We start from the raw sequence: 7,562 nt of genomic DNA, 5'->3' as shown, positions 1-7,562 counted from the left end.
ACTGTAGCTAATACGGCTGAGAGGAGCTCTCTAAACAAAAAGCTTCTCCCAAAAGAAAGAAATACATATTTTAAATAGTTTACACTGACAGGTTTCTCATTCCAATGATTGGTTCTTTCTACCTGTAATCTTTTGTTACTGGGGAAATTGAAATTTCCTCATTCCCCAACCAACTCAGGTCATGTGGGTACAGTCATAATAAATGTTCTTTATAGCATTCATGTTTCCATGAAGAATCTTTAACATTTTTTAAAAAATGTTCATAACAAGAAAAAAAAAACAAGTGTTAAAATGTTTTGCTAAAATAGTTCTGTGTCATCAGCTATAGACTAAAAATGCTATATTTTACTCACACCTAAATCAAATATTATATCAAATCTAAAAATGTAAAACTATATAAATTAACAAATTACAAAATTAACTATTTAAATTTACAAATTAATTAATTACTTTTACAGACCACAAATTCCCCTATACATTAGACATGGGATGATAACCGATTACCGCAGTTTTAAAAATTAAAGGTTTTAAAACCGTTAAAATTTCCTGGTATTCCATTGCTAAAGTATTTGTATTTTTTTATTTGGATTTTACCCCTTTTTTTAAAAGTTTAGTTTAGAGCAACAGTATCTCCAGCAAAAAAGAATCCTTCACATCAAATGCTACTTGGTCAGTCCATGATTCAAGAAACATTTGAGCAACAAATCGCTCATAATCAAACATCCAAGCATGCTACTGAACATTGCAGTGACTCACTTTATTTCCAAAGAAATTTCCAAAGATAACTTTTCAAAAATCTGTTTTTGAAACTATTGAAGACAGCAGAGGTCAATGATTTATTTTAATTTATTTAGCCTGACATGTTTATTGTCCCAAAATACTATAAATGTTTCCTATAATAAAATATACCGTGTTCAAAAGGTTGATTTTTTGGGTAACACTTTATTTTGATGGTCCATTAGAGTTTTAGTAGACTGTCAGCTTAACATCTGCTGATATGCTCCATGCCTCCATCAATGGACATTTAATTCACTATAAGAAACTTTGCAAGTGCAGGTCAGCTTACACTAACCCTCACCCCAACCTAACAGTCTACTTATAATCTAATGAGAATTGGTTGGCAGGTATATGCAATGTAGCTTAAATTAAAAAAACACCATCAAAATAAAATATGACCTTGTTTTTTACCCAGACATTTAAAAAGAACATGTTTCAGAGTAGTAATCATAATACTGTGATATCATGAAACCGTGGTATTTTTATCCAAGGTTATACTCTCAGAATCTTGTTCCAGCCCATGTCTAGCTGGGTTGTCATAATAAAACATAGGGTCAAAATAATGGACAAATAAAGCACATTGATGCCATCGAAAAGAGTTGCTTCCTAAAAGCCTCTCTGTTCAGTTCTAAAAAAAAAAAAACATTTTATTAGTAAAAAAAATCATAAACCTAAAGAATATTTTTTTTCTTAATTATATAATACAAACCACTTTGTGAAAGGGAGACGTTTTGTGCAACCATCGACAAGAAAATTAAATAATTTAACAGCATTTGCCACAACGATAAAATCTCTATAGTATATACAATTTCAGGGGCTCTCAGGTGTATAGCATAATACACTATACTTAGAGTGTTTTTTTATTAAAATGTAAAAAAATCTAATAATAGTATGTATATATACACTGTTAGACATTTCAAAGGGTTTTTACAGTAACTTACTGGCAACACTGTTGCCAGTAAGTTACTGTATTTTAGATTTACAGTATACAACTGTAAATCCGTTTACAGCATGTTACCGTAGTGTCTGAAAATGGTTAACTACTGTAAAAACCTAAGTTAACAGTTAGCTACTGTAAACCTTTTAATTTTGTCCTAAATATTTTATAATATAATTTTTATTAATATTATTTTAATACTATAGACCTAAAAAAGACACAATTACAAAATATTAACAAAATAAACACTCTTTATTTAAAACATTGGAGATGCTTAAAACAAGCTTAAAAATGTGTAAAAACATTACATTTCAATCATTCAAAATATTTTATTTTAAGAAAAAAAAACATTGAAAATGACAAAGCACATTAACATACATGTACAAAACTAATTTAAGTGTCTGACCTGCATATTGTTGAGAAAAAAAAAACCAATTGTACTAAGTACTACTGACATTAAACCAGACACAATTACAAAATATTCCATTCTTTAAAACATTAATAATGCTTAAAGCATTTGAGGAAAATGTGTGAAAATTACATTAAGCAATAAAATCAACACATTAAAAATAAATAAATCACACAAAGCACTAGAACATACATGTACAATAAAAATTTAAACTTCTGAATTGCATATTGTTGGAAAAATAAATATTTGTAACTATTAGCCGACTCAGAAACAACCCAACTTTAAAATATTACTAGTTCTGGTGTCAAATGCTCAACAAGGTCTGAATTCACATGTTCAAATGCAATTCATCTTTATTTCTATTGCACTTTTACAATGTAGATCAATGATGTCAAAGCAGCTTAACATAGAAGTTCTTATAAATTGAAGCTGCTTCAGTCCAGTTTTCAGAATTGAAGCAGTAAATGTCACTGCTGAAAGTCCAAACACTGAAGAGCAAATCCACCGATCCACCAATCGTAGCCAAGTGATCCAGTGGCGACAGTGGCATGGAACAAACTTCACCAACTGACGAAAGTGTAGAATAAAAGCCCTTGAGTGAAACCAGGCTCAGTTGGGCACGACCAGTTCTCCTCTAGCCAAACTTGTGCAAGGCCGCAGTCTAGGCACCAGAGGCTTGAAAGTTCACCAGCGGGTGGTCAGGCTGGCCCATTGGATCAATGCGGAAACTCATTGATCACGTGTGTCTTTTAGGATTCACTCCTCCATGACCACCACAGCATCTGGTCAGGATTTGGCCCAGTCCAGGATTATGAAGAACTCTGGATAAGGACAAACAGACTAGCATAAGCATAGAAGAAGCTTGTTTAAAAAAAATAAATCATATACTGGTTAATTATTTCGAAGCATGGCAGCTAGGTTGGGGTAGTTTTCAGCTGGTACTGAGCAACTGGCTCCTGCTCATAACCTGCTCACTACCATGTTTAAAAGAAAACTAACCAGAATGTCCTGTTTATTTTTTTCCCTAACAAGGTTTTACAAAAACATTGTAGCATTTGTGATGGGTTGATTCACTGCAGGACAGATTAGACTATTTGTTTTATGTATTCCTAATAAACTAAAACTGACTGAATACTGATACAATTATTGAGAGTGTCTCACCTAATCCAAGTTCTCAGTTAGCTGGTGAAAGAAGGATAACTCACTGTTGTTCATGGTTGTCATTCTCTTCACTACTTCTCCTGCTATCTTCTGGCTCACTCTGGTTGTTGCTGTGCATTTTGTTTCATCCTCTGGAATTATTTATACAAAAAATTGTATTATTTTATTTATTACAAAATATTTAGGCAACATGAAATGGGGAAAAAGACATTTAATACATAGACAAATGCATGTATCCCAATACTAATTATTGTATTTTGAAATGTCTGACCCATGACAGACCTCAATCTGCTCAAAAATATTATAAACAAAGATGAAAAAAAAACCTACTAAATGGTTTAATAAAAAAGGGAAAACGATTTTTTTATTTAGCTAGCAACTAAACATGTGACACATTTTGTATTAAAAGTAACGTTAATATATTGAGAAACAAATAGATGTACAGTACTTACTGTTGTATGAGGTCCAGTTTGCACAGGCAGGCTCCCAGTATTCTATATTGAGACCATAAAAAAGCCAAAAATACAGATAAGAATACCATGCTACAATCCACAACCTCCACACAACTTTTTTTTATTTGTTTACCTTGGTTGCTTACTGGTCTTGCTTATTTTTTAAGCATAAGGCTGTGCTGATCAAGATGTTCCTCCGAAATGCTGTTTGTTTCTTCAGACAAAACCTGCTGCTGTGCCAGTGCCATATCTAAACAGAAAAAAATATAATGGTAACAATTATGTTAAACCAAATGTCAAGAGTTGTGATAAAAAAATAATTAGCAAACAATAAATAGCAAAAAGGTGGTTATTAGCATAATGCATAGAGGTAAAATTGGTTTTATATTAGCAGATTCAGACTTCCCCCTTAATAATTTAATTTCATAAAAGTATTATTTGCAAACTCTAAATAGCGAAATCATTTTAGCAGCTAATGACTATCAAAGTACAACATGCTCACGGTCAAATAAACAGTGTTAATGTTGATTTCAAGTCATACTGGCATGCTAATTCTGATCGAATATTCAAAGTAACATGGTAAACAGTATAGAGTCTTCTAAATGAACGAATGTGCGAATATAAAACCAACTTTACCTCTATGCATATTGTAACGTTATAGATTTACGTTAACGTTCTTATAGGTTACGTCGCGATGTTATTTTCTCAAGCTAACGTTATAAGTTACTCTAAACCAGAGAAAAATAAGTTCACAACATCTAATATATATAGTATAAATCAATATAAGTTAAACGTTGCACGTTAAAATGAGTTTGAGTCCAATTCAGTATAAACTTAGCTCAGTTTAGCTAACAGTTAACATTACCATTTTAAGATCGCTTCAGCCAATGTTGCCGAGCAAACAAATGCCAATAGAGGTGCTCAAATCAATGTCGAGTGTTGTCAGCACAGACAGACGCGCTTTTACCTGGATTATTTGTTGGTCTTTCATTCATATTCTTGTGGGGGAAAACACTCTCTGCCGGACCGTTGTCTCGTGCTAAGTGTCCTCCAAAACTGTCTGCATACCTCTGGTTCCCTCCTAAACCAAAACCCGCTGCAACACCGGTTCCTATGTAAATAAATAAAAAGATATGACGAGAACAATGGCTAATAGTCATAAACAGTCTTATTTAAAGTAATAGTAGTGTTAATGTAATAAATTAAATAAAGGTAACATCTTAATAGATTATATATTTCTCAAATGGGCGAAATAACGCCAAGCCAGAGAAAATAATCATAGCCAACTTTATACTTTACTTTGTTCTATTCTCGTCCACAAAACATTCTGTAAAATGAAACACTGCCTCAGCTTACCAGAGTAAAGTTTGTTAAATCCAGTATGTTCTTCAGGCACACTAATAAATTGTCCTCCAGAATTGCTCCAGGGTCCTCAGGCAAAATGTGGTGCAGAGTAGTCGAATCGCCGCAAGGTGGCGTTGAAGCAGTTGTGGAAAATACAGTATAATACACGAATTTTTACAAATACAGTACATCGCTGTATATGTTGTTCGACGTCACACTAAATTCCCATAATGCAACGGTAAATACAGTTATTTACCGTAAAAGGAATTTGCAGTATTACACTGGGTGAAATACAGTAAATAACTGTGTAATTTACAGAAATGTCTAACAGTGTATATATATATATATACTAGGCCATGTGAATTCATTTGGAAAGCTGGTATTTCCCTGAAGAATGGAGTGCTGCCGTCCCCTGTTTGTCCGACATCAGGGTAATCTGATGCTGTCAGTGAGAGCTCCATATGGCCACAAACACTCGCTGACCTGGATTACTTCACTTTCTCTGCACACAAAAATCTGCACACAAATCTGCTTATACTCCAGTGGTTTAACGCTCAGTCTGTGCCACAGCAACCGCAGTTAAAACTCTCATATTTTGTACTCGTTTTGTGTTTAATGTGGATGTAATAACACACTGGCCTTCCCGTGTGCAATGATGCATCAAATATGTTTCATTACATTATGATGTGAAATTAATTGGTGTGTAATCCTTTGGCTTCAGCAACAGCAATTTGGGTTTGAGGCTTTACAGCCAAATGGAAAATAATTAATTTAATAACATAGGGTCATGTGATCAATGGGCAATGAAATACCTTTTGAATATGATGATATACAGTATTTAAAATATAATGATGTACATTTAGCATTTTACTGTATTAAGGGACATAGTATAAATACTAGCAAATTCATTTATTCATTTTCTTTTTGGCTTAGTCCCTTTATTAATCAGGGTTCAGCACAACGGAATGAACCGCCAACTTATCCAGTATTTGTTTTGCGCAGTGGATATCCTTTCGGCTGCAACCCATCAATGGGAAATGCCCATATTACAAGCAAATCTAAGTGCTAATTTCTATAAATATTTTTTTTTCCCAAACTACTAATACTAACTGATCCAATTACTGTATCTACTAAACTATAATTTTTTTTTTTTACTGAAATATGGATGTGGACAAAATTAAAGAGAACCCAAATAAATTAAAAACAACCATGACATTTTATTTAAATCTAATGAACAAATGCAGTTTTTGACAAGAGAAAACAAAACTGTTAAAATGGGATAAATGGGTGTTTCAGGAGCAAGTACTTTAAAATTAAATAAAATATTGAAATTAATAAATAAAATAATACATATTTTGGGGTAGAAAAACTTGAGTGAAATTAACTTAAAAATAAATATTAATTATATTTATTGCAGGAATAAAAAGGCAATTTTTAAAACGTCTAATACTGTTGGGGACTAAATAGAATAGAATAAAAAAAATCAATAATTACCTCTTTATGTACAAGTAATAATACAAATAATACAATTGCTTCTAACAAGAACTTACAAGTGAAAATAAATATCTGTAAGAAGTAAAAAAAAATAATAAAAAAATAACATAAAAGTGGTAATTAAAAAATAAAATAAAAACGCTGCTGGATAAAAGTAACCAGTAAACATTAGTAAGTAAAAAAAAAAAAAAAAAAAAAAAAATTTCCAAAACACCAGTAAGAAGTAATATAATCTACAAAAACAATTTAAAATCTAAAAACAGTCCAGATTCCAACACAGCCAAGTTTCTTTAGTTGGAAATGTGCAAATTTCCTCTTAAGTTTGATCATTCCTTCAACTAAGAGATGATGTTATAACTCTAGCATCACACTTCAAACAACACTATTGATCTTTGTAGGGAAAAACAGTCAAAATCAGGACAAAGAAGGCTTCATTTTCGCAGTCCACAATCCAAAGAATGCTGGGTTGTTGTAGATTTTTCTTTTTTTTTACTTAGTTTCTAGTCCAAATATCTAAAAACACTAACATCAAGAAGCATCTTCTAGAGAAGCAGTGTTGTGCTAGTTCCTTTAAAGTAGTAACTAGTCACAGTTATTAGTTACTTTATTCAAAAAATTGCTTTAAAAATATTACTTGCACCAAAAAGTAAAGCCTAACTGTTAAGAGTCATTTTTGAGTTATTTTTGCAAAGAACATTTTAATGCTCTCATTAATGCCCTTATATTGTCACTTCAGTGCTGCATGGAAAATACACTGTTGATCAACTTCAGTTTTTATTAATTTGCATTCTCATAACTAAAACACAAGACAGACTTAAAGTAACTGGTCACACTTTATTTTGATGGTCCTTTTGTTGAATTTAAGTTACATTGCATTTACATGCCAACTAATTATTATTACATTATACAGTTGAAGTCAGAATTATTAGCCCCCTGTTCATTTTGTCCCCCAATTTCTGAGAGAAGGAGAGAAGATTTTCCAACACAT

At 32.1% G+C, this 7,562-nt stretch overlaps 1 long non-coding RNA gene across 2 annotated transcripts; it reads right to left on the bottom strand.

Annotated features, from left to right (window-relative positions):
- Window positions 1-1,947: 1,947 nt before the first annotated feature.
- On the bottom strand, window positions 1,948-5,598 carry LOC137490563 (uncharacterized). 2 transcript variants are annotated; one of them, XR_015480750.1, is made up of 6 exons: window positions 5,093-5,598; window positions 4,704-4,847; window positions 3,870-3,986; window positions 3,737-3,778; window positions 3,285-3,415; window positions 1,948-2,944 (listed from the first exon to the last, which is right to left on the bottom strand). It is a non-coding gene; the product is annotated as an uncharacterized LOC137490563 (long non-coding RNA). The 2 variants fall into 2 exon arrangements; XR_015480749.1 differs by having other exon boundaries at window positions 3,329-3,415; window positions 5,093-5,570.
- Between the last annotated feature and the right edge of the window lie 1,964 nt (window positions 5,599-7,562).

This window comes from Danio rerio, chromosome 3 (genome assembly GCF_052040795.2).
Source record: "Danio rerio strain M-AB ecotype USA chromosome 3, GRCz13ab, whole genome shotgun sequence".
NCBI classification, from domain to species: Eukaryota; Metazoa; Chordata; class Actinopteri; order Cypriniformes; family Danionidae; genus Danio; species Danio rerio.
Note: the sequence above shows the minus strand (reverse complement) of the source record. Positions and strands in the feature narration are given on the sequence as shown.